The sequence below is a fragment of the Chinchilla lanigera genome, unplaced genomic scaffold (genome assembly GCF_000276665.1).
Source record: "Chinchilla lanigera isolate Chin_1 unplaced genomic scaffold, ChiLan1.0 scaffold00006, whole genome shotgun sequence".
Classification (NCBI taxonomy): domain Eukaryota; kingdom Metazoa; phylum Chordata; class Mammalia; order Rodentia; family Chinchillidae; genus Chinchilla; species Chinchilla lanigera.
Window position 1 is genome coordinate 13529155 of NW_004955407.1, and position 7905 is coordinate 13537059.

Below are 7905 nucleotides of genomic sequence, written 5' to 3' on the forward strand. Positions count from 1 at the left end.
CTGTCATAAAATGCTGAAGAATCTGCAGTGAAAGCCAAAGGATCTACAGCAGAAGACTGAAAAGTCCCAGGCTGAAGCCAAACAGTCTGCACCAGAAGCCAGGAGGTGACCATCAAGCTGAAGGCAAAGATTGGAGCTCTTCCAAAAACCAGCAATCAGTCCTTCCCTATTTCCCTTTTATTGTATGAAGCTTACCCGCCCTTAGCGGGGTGTCCTTTACACCTACACCATCTCAGTGCTCTCTTGCACAGGCTCAAGATGTGTTTGTTTTTGTTTTTGTTTTTCTTCTGGTACCAGGAATTGAACTTATGACCTTGTGCTTGCCAGACAGGTGCTTTGCAGCTGAGCTAAATCCCCAGCCCCCTAGGCTCAGGATGAATACAAAGTAAGGACCCTGGCTCCTTGCTCAATCACATAATTAAACTTCTAAACTTCTCAAGTTGACACAATGAACCACATCCTAGAGCAAATAGGGCATGTCCTTTTCACCCCAGGATGCAGAACTGCTGAATTATTTAGTTAAAGTTCTAGACTCCTCAAATTGACACAATGTATCAACCATAATAGCATAGTTGACTAGATTCCTAGTCTACCAGGGTTGTCTAGAGAACATGCCCCTTCTCAGTTCTTTGTTCTTTCACACAGCATTATACTCAGTCAGAGATTTGTAGAGAGCTTATATAATTCCTATATGACTTTCATTTTAAGAAGGTCCTTGTTATATATATTCCTACTGACCCTAAATAAATAAAAAATTCCCACCTTATAATTATATTTATTCCCTACTTTGCTAAGTAAGTTTTCTCTCTTTACCGACAAGGAGAGCTCTTGTTTCTCTGGTGTAAATACCACCAGCCTTGTCCCGCAACACAGCTGCTGGTTGTCATAGCCAGCCCCACCCTAGTAGAATCACAGCACAAAGCAGGCTGGGAAGGAGGTGTGCAGCAGCCCCAGGCAGGAAGCCACAGACTCCCATTGTTATTTTTCTAAGTTTAGAAGTTTTTCAGGAGTAAATATGTCTGAATTAATTGCTTGCTTTTGGCTGATTTTCAGAGCCCCAAAAATGTTTGTTTTGACAATGGAATCAAGTTTTATAAGCCTTTCAGGGGAAAAGATTTGGTAACTTCTTGCCCTTTCTGGAAATCCTCCTCTTTTTGTTTTTGATCTAATATCCAATTAAAGATGCCTCTGCTTGTCATATCTCTTTACCGTTCTTTGTTTGATGGTGGTAACCTCACCCTCATCATTTTTTTTCTTTTATAACAATGATATTTTAAATATAGGTTAAATTTGATCGCTCCCTTTTCTTTATCACTCCATTCATTAAGTATCATTTTGGTTATTTTTCTCCAAAATGTTCAGTCCATTTCTTTTCATTTTTATTGCGGTCACTGCAGTTCAAGTTATTGTTATGTCTGGATCATTGCAATAATATGTCTCTGCTGTAGTTGAGACTTCGCCCAAAGAGCTCATTGTGTTGAGAGTTTGGTTTCCAACTGATGGGCTCAGGGGAAGTGACTAGATCATGAAGGTTCTAAGCTTAGCAAGTGGATTGCTCCATTGATGAGTTTGTTAGCTGACAGAGCTTATTTGGAAGTGGAACTAATTGGGTAAGGTGGCTTTGACAGTTTTCATTCCTTACCTATCTCTTCTGCTATGGCTCTTCCTTTCTTATTTTGTTTCCTGGCTGCCTTAACATGGCCTGCTTTCTTCTACCACGCCCTTCTGCCCTGATATTTCTGACTTACCAGGACCTAAGAGCAATAGAGCCAGCTGTCCAGGCCCTGAAATCTCTGAAGATATGAGTCAAAGTCATTTATAAGTGTATAATACAGTAGTGTTAAATATGTTCCCAGTTATGGAATAGATACCTAGTTACTTTTAGATCATGAAGCAAATATTATGCTTACATCTTACTTTAATGTGTAACTTTTTCAATCAGTTCTTTTTATGTTTTATCTCTCCTTTGAATGAAATTCAGATACATTTTTATGGACTACAAGTCCAGATATTATCTGGATGAAGGGTACTCCCCTAATTTCCTCTCATCCCACCTTCCTTGTTGATTCATTCTGAGTACACTTTCAGCTCAGTAAGTTTGCCAAGCTTTGCCCCACCTCAGTGTCTTTGGCATTGTTCTCTCTGCCGGAACAACTTTCCTTCTCTTCCTCACACACCTGGCCTATTTTCACTCTTTGTGAGTGAACTGCAGTGTCAGTTCCTCTGGAAGGATTTCTCTTACAGTTTTGTGTAATTTACAACTGTACATGCCTTAACTCATTGCATTCTAGTATATTTCTCACGGCATTTACTATATGATTTATTATAATTTGCAAATATGTTATTTTTCATTTACTTTATTATTACCTCTTCTAATCACAAGCTATGGAGGAAAAAAAATCTGTTTTAAGGAAAACTGGCTTCTTCAATATTTTTTTGATAGTACCTATAGTATAGTACAAGTGCCTCCCCTATTTAACATTAATAAATTAAGTGAAAAAGAAAACATATCATTCTCAAACTGTATTGTTAAAAAACTTTAGATGAAGAATGTTAAAGTTAAAAATTTAACTAGGAATAAACACAATTTCTCAGTAATTTTTCTTCTTTTTCAATAGCTGTAGTTAATAAGGTGGCTTTATTTTGTACAAGTAAAGTATTAAAGTGATTATTTTGCACATTTGCACAAATAAAATATTAAGCCAGAATCTATTAATAAAAGAACTTCAAAATGAGAAAACAGGAACAAGTAATTGTTTTATATCATATTTTTTTATTTAAACAAGGTTCATAGTAATATAGTTTAAATTAACTGTTTAGAATGCGAATTATATATTCATGCAAGTAAAATACTGTTTTGAACTCAAGAGACTAATAAAATGAATGCAGATGTTGTATTTCTGCAAAGAAGATGCACTTATGTCGTATAACTACTATACGTGAAAAAAAGTACTCATTAATGTTGTTCATCCCTTGGAAACCAAAGGAAAGCAGCAATACCTCGGTAAATCCTCAATGCTAGTAATTCTGTCATTTTTTTTTTCTAAGAAAGTTTAGGTATTTCCATCAGTTTTTTTTTTTTCTTGCCTCTTGAAAAAGTTTCCAACTAGACACTTTTTAAAATCTTGGCTTCTAAGGAGAGAAAAATATGAAGCTGCAGTATAGTGAGTACTAATTCATTTAATCTATAAATCAGCAGGAAGAGAAAATAATACATATCATTTCTACAGCTTACAACTTCCATAAATAAAAAATTCATTTGCTGATACTGACAACCTGAGTTTCTACCATAGTAGTGAGCCCTCTTCATGTCACTAGCTTTTTATGAGTAAAGTAGAGATTAAAGCCCACACACTTGATAGATCTGCTATGGTCCTCTTTTCCTCTCGGCTTCTGAAATGAAATAAGAGTTCAATAAAACGGTGCACTACAAGTCTTTTGTTCAGATGTGTACAGTATATCTTTGGATATGTACAGAGTATTTATTTCCTCCAAATGTTTTATTGACCTTGGTGCTTGTGAGATGAAAAAACAAAAAGAATAGCCCTGATGTGCTGACATATTTACAGGGGGATTTAGGAAGTATAAAGTTTATTGGATGCTATTATCAAAAATAACATTTAATCCCATTGCATTTTTTTCATTGTTACAACTGGACTGATTAGAATTAGAAAACGTTCAGGTGCTTTTTACACAGAAAAATAATTAAAAGTGTGAGAGACACTTAGGCTTGGAGATTTAATTCCAAGCAATCCTTCTTCTGATATTTGAACTTGGATCTTATCCAGGTTTTTCCTTGTCTCATTTTAAATCACCATTATATAGTGCTATAGCAGTCATGTAAATTGACATATTCCTAAGAGTTCAGGGTACTCCACCAAGCCTATGAGAGTGAAATAAAATGGTAATAGTCTATTTTTCTTTTTCTTATATTTAATTTTTTAAAAAATGTACAATGTGATTTGCAAGGAAGAAGTTGGGTTCATTTCTAACTGATAATGTTTTACGTATTTTTAATGCAGTGAATCAGAAACTAGAGCTACTTACAGAACAGGGAAACAGATGTGATAGAACAATTGTAGTTGTAACACTAGGACTCTTCTTATACATGATAGAAATTTAACAACCTTAGGCATGAAAACATAACTTACTGGTACTTTTACTGGTAGTTGAGAAAATAGCTGACTTCAGACAAGCTTAGTTCTACTGTGTTGAGCTGTTCGGGCTGCCAAAATAAAATATTCTAAACTGTGTAAATTACAAAGAGCGGAAATGTATTGCTTTTCAGTCCTGGAGGCCGAGAAATACAAAGTGAAGGAGGCAGAAAAATCAGTGTCTGGTGAGAGCCTGTTTGTAAGGACCATACCTTCAGTGTATTCTCCTATGGCAGAAAGTGCAAATAGCTTCTCTCAGACATCTTTTATCAGACAACTCCTCCCACTCATGACTTATTACCTCCCAAAGACCCTAGCTCTTAAAACCATCCCCCGGAGGGGTTAAATTTCAATGTATAAATTCAGGAGACCCAAGAAAGGATATAGCAAGCAGTCCCCATCTAGGAGCCAGGAAAAAATTCTAGCCCATAGAACTGTGAGGAACTTCTGTTGTCTATAAACTACCTAATTTATGGTATTTTGTTATGGCAACCCATACGGACTAAGACAGTTCATCTCTGTCTTTCATGCTGCAGATAAACACTCATGATATGCAGACCAGAATCTAGAGATATCTAGTCACATTCTGCCTATTCTATGATCCAGAAGAAAAAGTTTGTCTTCAATAAGTCATTCATGCCAAGCTACTCACTGCATATCTGTTCTGAAGCAGACCTCTCATGAAGGTTACACTTTGCTGGGAAGATGAAATAGGTAACTGTTCCTGGGTAACCTAATCTCCCTTTTCTCTCTCTAGAAATATACCTTCAGTGTCACTGAAGATCTTTGAGAGTCCTGCCTATTAATTTGTCTTTCATTTATTATGTTACAAACCCAAAGCCATTGATGCCTTTGCAGATGGAAGTGGGTCAAGGGTCATAATAAGGACAAACTCTAAGCTAAAAAAAGCAATGAACCAATTTTCCTTAAAGACACCAGAAGGAATGCAGTATTGCCTGTACCTTGATGTTAGCCTGGTGATACACATTTCATACTTATAACCTACAGAACTGTAAGATAACAAATTTTGTTTTCCAGTACGCAGTAAGGTTCCAGTAATTGGTTCTAATGAAATAGGAAACTAATATACCTTTAATATGCTATCTTTGCTGGCAGCATGTGTATCATTATTAACCATTCTTTTCCCTTCACTGCTTCTGTTTTTTACCTATGTCTCATAGAAATATTTCTTTTCCATGGCAATTTACTTATTATAAACCAAACTTTCCTTTCCCATATTGAATTTGACATATCAAGGGGAGCCAGGGGGCCAGGATGTGGCTAAAGACCTGTTAACTACAACACCCCAGTACACATGATCAGAAAAGTTCCCAAAGCCCTGCACCTGGAATTCTCACAACTCCAGTAGGTTTGACAGGATGGCCCCAGAGCTGATCCCTGCCTAGGGGTGGAAAACACCCAAAGGACAGTCGCCGTGGAACTCTCCACTATCACGTCGCCTGCTGCAGTGTGCACTTCCTTTTTCTACTTCTACTTGACCCAAACTTGCTCGTCAGAACCTTTTTCTCCCCTACTTTTAATAAATATAAGACTTTGCCACTGTTTTTCCTTGTCTTGACCAATTGTTTCCCCGGGACAGGAAGAACATAGAAACCATCTGTAGAAGAAGATTCTAGCACCCCAAAACCTGGTAACAAAGGGCAACTAATTATTAACAACCCTGGGCACATCACCTAAGGATTAATGGTGAACATTAACATTTTTATTTAAAAAAAAGCTTTTTTTGTTTCTTCTTTTGCTTCCAAATTTACATATGGCCACCTTTTGTTCTACGGCTTCTAAAAGAAGTATGTTCTTGATTTTGTCTAATATTATTCATTCAGGGAATAAACATTTATTGCACATTTTTTATGTGTAAGGTATCATCCTAGGTATTGCTACAATGCCATATAAAAATATATATGGATATGTATGTATACATTATATGCTGTATATGTATTTATGCATATGTATTATATATGAGTGTATATCAAAGAGTGTGCTGTAAAACTGGTAGAAAAGTCATCTATCTGTAGCTGTAACTATGAACTTAATGATAGGCTTTAATAAAAAAATCTAAGCACAGCAAAATCTTTTTTGAAGGCTTTTTTTCAGATGTAGTTGTTATTTAACAAATATTAAAAGTAATGAGACAATTATTTCTCTGTATCGCTCCAATTTGTTTGTCTCCGCAAATTACATTCTGATTTCACTTTAGTTTTTAAAGAAATAAACATATTGCTTTCTAGCCTCTCCTAGTTTAAAAGAAAAATCAATAGAAATAAATGATTTCCTTTCTTTGCTGGCCTCATGGTTACTTTGAAACAGTATGCACATTATACAATCTTATGTATTCAGCTTTTATATCTTGGTAAAATAAATATTATATCAACTGCTTTGCTCTAAATTTCAGAAGGCTCTGTTGTTCTCTTGCTAACATAATAAAAGGCCAACCCACGGCTAAGTGATCAAGAAAAGGGAAGATTTTGAAGAGGTACACACTGTCAGTTTATTCATAGCTCCCTTAGTCCCCTAAAAGCAGCATTATTTGAGGCTTGTTTTAAATCAGCTTTACTCTAAAACATTTGGCTTATGCCCGTGTTTCAAAGCAATTCTTTGAACAGCTTGAAATCATTAGGATGGGGGTGGCAAAAAGAGGAGCTTCAAAGACCTTGCTCTACTGAAACAATACACCACACTCAAGGCTGAGAAATCAACAGGGAAGACACTGCAGGCAAGGTCAAAACTTACAATAAGGTCGCCTCTTTTTTTAAGCTCTTAGAGACCTAGCTTACAGCAGCGATTCAATCAGGCATAAGTAGGAGAAAAAAAAAAATGATCATTTGAAATATCATCTGCCCTGAAGATGTCACTTATGGTTCAGCTAAATGAGAAAACGTCTCCAAGAAATGGAATGATTTGGTTGTCTGATGAGAGTTGTAAGTTTTGCCTGCAATCAACTCCATTCAGGCTCTGAACTTTAAAGCTTTGAATGGGATTGATTGCAGCCCCAGTAAGAAACCTCCTTTTCCTATTACTTAATTAAAAACATAAATATATATTTTCTCAAATTGATGTTTCCTAATTGCAATAACAAAATTGCTGTACTTGACCAGTGTCCACTTTGGAAGATTTGATAATATATCTCCCTCTAATACCCTGTATTTTGGTAAGTGATGAGACAGTGACTACACGCATGGACTTTAGTGCCAGACTGCTTAAATTTATGATCAAAATTTGCCACAATAAGGATAATTGTGGCCAATTAATCTGGAAGTCTCTATCCTCTTTAGTAAAGTGGAGCTAGCGTGAATCGTTATGTAACTCACCACATCATCATTGAGTTAATATTTGTTTGTAAGATGATTGGGAATATACTTGTCACATAATAAATGCTCAGTAAATGTTAGTCATTTTTATTAGCATTCTCCAGAGTAACAGAAACAACAGTGGCAGGGGGTTAAGGAATTAGTTCACATGATGGTAAAGACTTGGTATTCCAAAATCAACAGAGTTGGCTGGTAGGTTGGAGACCAGGGAAGATTTGCATTCGGAGTCCAAAGCCAGTCTATTAGCAGAATTCCTTCTTGCTTAGGATACATCATCAAGTATGTGTCCCCTGAAATTGAACAATAAATTTCAAGGGACAAAGAAGGTTAAGAGTAAAAAATGTTTACTGGGGGAAAGGAATAGCTCCTGAGAGACAGAATGAGATGGAAAAGTCAGTGGCCACTACAGGCCCTTGTCAGGG